Raw genomic sequence first — 4,436 nt, 5'->3', positions numbered from 1 at the left:
TATATATAATATAAATTTATTGTCTTTATTTCCTTCCTCTTCTTTCTCTCACCTTCCTTCCTTCCTTCCCTCCCTCCATTTCCTCCCTTCTTTTTCTCCTTCCTTCCTTCCTTCTTTTTCTCCTTCCTTCCTTTTTTCCTTCCTTCCCTCCCTCCCTTCTTCCTTCCTTCTTTCTACCCTTCCTTCCTTCCCTCCTTCCTTCCCTCCCTCCATTCCCTCCCTTCTTTTTCTCCTTCCTTCCTTCCTTCCTTCCTTCCCTCCTTCCTTCCTTCCTTCCTTTCATCCCTCCCTCCTTCCATCCCTCCCTTCCTCCCTCCTTCCTTCCCTCCCTCCATTTCCTCCCTTCTTTTTCTCCTTCCTTCCTTCCCTCCTTCCTTCCTTCTTTCTACCCTTCCTTCCTTCCCTCCTTCCTTCCCTTCCTTCCTCACTCTCTCCCTTCTCTCTCCCTCTCTCTCTCTCCTTCCTTCTTTCCCTCCTTCCTTTATTCCCTGCTCCTCTGTTCCTTCCTTCCTTCCCTCCTTGCTTCCTTCTTTTTCTCCTTCCTTCCTTTTTTCCTTCCTTCCCTCCCTCCCTCCTTTCTACCCTTCCTTCCCTCTTTCCTTCCTTCCTTCCCTCCCTCCATTCCCTCCCTTCTTTTTCTCCTTCCTTCCTTGATAATAATTGAATAATCATGTGTTTCATTACTTTAATAATTTTCCTTTAATAATTGAATAATTTTCCTGTAATAAATGAATAATCATGTATTTCATTAAGAATTTTCCTTTAATAATTGAAGAATTTTCCTGTAATAATTGAATAATAATTTGCTTTTAATCCCTTTGCTGGGGAAATATATATTTCATAGAACTGGAATGGGAAAAAGGTCTTTAAAAATGACATTTGTACAAATAAAATTATATATATATCTGAGAGATGTCTGCTGTTATATATGTATCCTATAATTTATATATATTTATTATATCTCTATCTATCTGATATATAGATATAGATATATATTTTATTTTATATATAGATATAGATCTATATTATAGATATATATTTTATTTTATATATAGATATAGATCTATATTATAGATAGATATACTTATATATTTTATTTTATATATAGATATAGATCTATATCTATATTATAGATAGATATAGATATAGATATTATTTTATATATAGATATAGATCTATATCTATATTATAAATAGATATATATTTCTATATTTTATTTTATATATTTTATATTTTTAGATATAATAATAATAATAATAATAATAATAATAATAATAATAAAAGCTGTGCTGGTGGGTGGGATATAAGGAATAATAAAAATAATAATATATAATATATAAATTATATATTTATATGATATTATATTTATATGATATATAATATATAATTTATATGATAAATAAGTATGTAAAATATATTATATTTTATCATATAAATTATATATTATATATCATATAAATATAATGTATAAATATATAATTTATATATAATATTCAGATAATTAAATCTAATATTTAGATATATTATAATATATAAATTATATAATATATTATATAATATATAAATTATATAAAATAATATATAATATAATATATATATAATATAATGATATAAAATAAAATATATTCTATAATATCTAATATATAAATTAGAAAAAGAGATTATATATATTTATTTTACATATAAATCGATATCAATATCAATATCAATATAGATTAGATATCTATTATATATATATTAGATATAGATATATTCACGTTGCGGAAGAAATATGGAAATTAGATGGAGATTTATTCGCGTTACGGAAATGGGGAAACTTCAGGTATAATATAATATAATAATATAATAGAATTGAAATTCAGAAATAAAATTAATAATAGCAATCATAATTAATAATGATAATTAAAAGCACAGGGATTCAGGCGTCTTCAAAATCTACGCCGGTCGGAGTTTTCTTGCTAGGAAGAGAAAGAATGATCATGAAAAAATTAGAATAAAATGAGTATAAAATAACATTAAAATAACATTAATAATAATACATTAATAATAATAATAATAATAATAATAATAATAATATAATTACCGGACGAATCCAGGGTTGATTAACGACTCTCCGGGAAGCTTCCTCTTGCCGGACGCTGCGCCGGATCCGGTCCTGATCTTTCCCGGGTTCGGATCTGGAAGCGGGAGAAGAATCCGGAATTTTCCGAAGCTGCCACCGCTCCCAAAGCCAATCGGGAGAGAGGGCAGCACTTCCTGTCCTCGCCCGGAACTTCCTGCCCTCGCTCAGAGCTAACTTCCTGTCCGCGCCCGGAGCTTCCTGCCCTCGCTCAGAGCTCACTTCCTGTCCGCGCCCGGAACTTCCTGCCCTCGCTCAGAGCTCACTTCCTGTCCACGCCTGGAACTTCCTGCCCTCGCTCAGAGCTCACTTCCTGTCCTCGCCCGGAACTTCCTGCCCTTGCTCAGAGCTAACTTCCTGTCCCCGCCCGGAACTTCCTGCCCTCACTCAGAGCTCACTTCCTGCCCAGAACTTCCTGCCCAACTTCCTGCCCTCGCCCAGAACTTCCTGCCCTCGCTTACAACTTCCTGCCCTCGCCCGGAACTTCCTGCCCAACTTCCTACCCTCGCCCAGAACTTCCTGCCCTCGCTTACAACTTCCTGCCCTCGCCCAGAGCTTCCTGCCCAACTTCCTGCCCTCGCCCAGAACTTCCTGCCCTCGCTTACAACTTCCTGCCCTCGCCCAGAGCTTCCTGCCCAACTTCCTGCCCTCGCCCAGAGCTTCCTGCCCAACTTCCTGCCCTCACCCGGAACTTCCTGCCCTCACCCAGAACTTGCTGCCCTCACCCAGAACAACTTCCTGTCATTGCCCAGAACTTCCTGCCCTCGCCCAAAGCTTCCTGCCCAACTTCCTGCCGAGAACGTCCTGCCCAACTTCCTACCCTCACCCAGAACTTCCTGCCCTCACCCGGAACTTCCTGCCCTCGCTTACAACTTCCTGCCCTCGCCCAGAGCTTCCTGCCCAACTTCCTGCTCTCGCCCAGAGCTTCCTGCCCAACTTCCTGCCCTCGCTCAGAACTTCCTGTCCTCACCCGGAACTTCCTGCCCTCCATCAGAACTTCCTGTCCTCACCCGGAACTTCCTGTCCTCCCTCAGAGCTCATTTCCTGCCCTCGCTCAGAGCTAACTTCCTGTTCTCCCCCGGAACTTCCTGCCCTCCCCAGAACTTCCTGTCCTCGCCCAGAACTTCCTGTCCTCGCCCAGAACTTCCTGCCCTTGCTGAGAGCTAACTTCCTGTTCTCCCCCGGAACGTCCTGCCCTCGCCCAGAGCTTCCTGCCCAACTTCCTGCCCTTGCCCAGAATATCCTGCCCAACTTCCTGCCCTTGCCCAGAGCTTCCTGCCCAACTTCCTGCCCTTGCCCAGAACATCCTGCCCAACTTCCTGCCCTCGCTCAGAACAACTTCCTGCCCTCGCCCAGAGCTTCCTGCCCAACTTCCTCCCCTCGGCCTGAGCTTCCTGCCCAGAACTTCCTGTCCTTGCTCAGAACTTCCTGTCCTCGCCCGGAACTTCCTGCCCACACCCAGAACTTCCTGCCCAACTTCCTACCCTCACCCAGAACTTCCTGTCCTTGCCCAGAACTTCCTGCCCTTGCTTACGACTTCCTGGCCTCGCTCAGAACTTCCTGCCCTTTCTCATAACTTCCTGTCCTCGCCCGGAACTTCCTGCCCTCACCCAGAACTTCCTGCCCAGCTTCCTGCCTTCGCCCAGAACTTCCTGTAGAACTTCCTGCCCTCGCTCAGAGCTTCCTGCCCAACTTCCTGCGCTCGCCCAGAACTTCCTGCCCACCTTCCTGCCCTTGCCAAGAACGTCCTGCCCAACTTCCTGCCCTCGCCCAGAGCTTCCTGCCCAGCTTCCTGCCCTCGCTCAGAGCTTCCTGTCCTCGCCCAGAACTTCCTGCCCAACTTCCTGCCCTCGCCCAGAGCTTCCTGCCCAGAACTTCCTGCCCTCACTCAGAACAACTTCCTGCCCTTGCCCAGAGCTTCCTGCTCAACTTCCTGCCCTTGCTGAGAATTTCCTGCCCAACTTCCTGCCCTCGCCCAGAACTTCCTCCCCTTGCTTACAACTTCCTGCCCTTGCTCAGAACTTCCTGCCCAGAACTTCCTGCCCTCACTCAGAACAACTTCCTGCCCTCGCCCAGAGCTTCCTGCCCTCGCTTACAACTTCCTGCCCTCGCTCAGAGCTTCCTGCCCAACTTCCTGCCCTCGCTCAAAGCTTCCTGGCCAACTTCCTGTCCTCGCCCAGAGCTTCCTGCCCAACTTCCTGCCCTCGCCCAGAACTTCCTGCCCAGAACTTCCTGCCCTCACTCAGAACAACTTCCTGCCCTTGCCCAGAGCTTCCTGCCCAACTTCCTGCCCTCGGCCAGAACTTCCTGCCCAACT

Source organism: Podarcis tiliguerta, assembly GCF_965153285.1.
Source record: "Podarcis tiliguerta genome assembly, chromosome: Z".
Taxonomy (NCBI): Eukaryota; Metazoa; Chordata; class Lepidosauria; order Squamata; family Lacertidae; genus Podarcis; species Podarcis tiliguerta.
The sequence above is the reverse complement of the archived record's forward strand: the minus strand, read 5'-3'. Positions refer to the sequence as shown.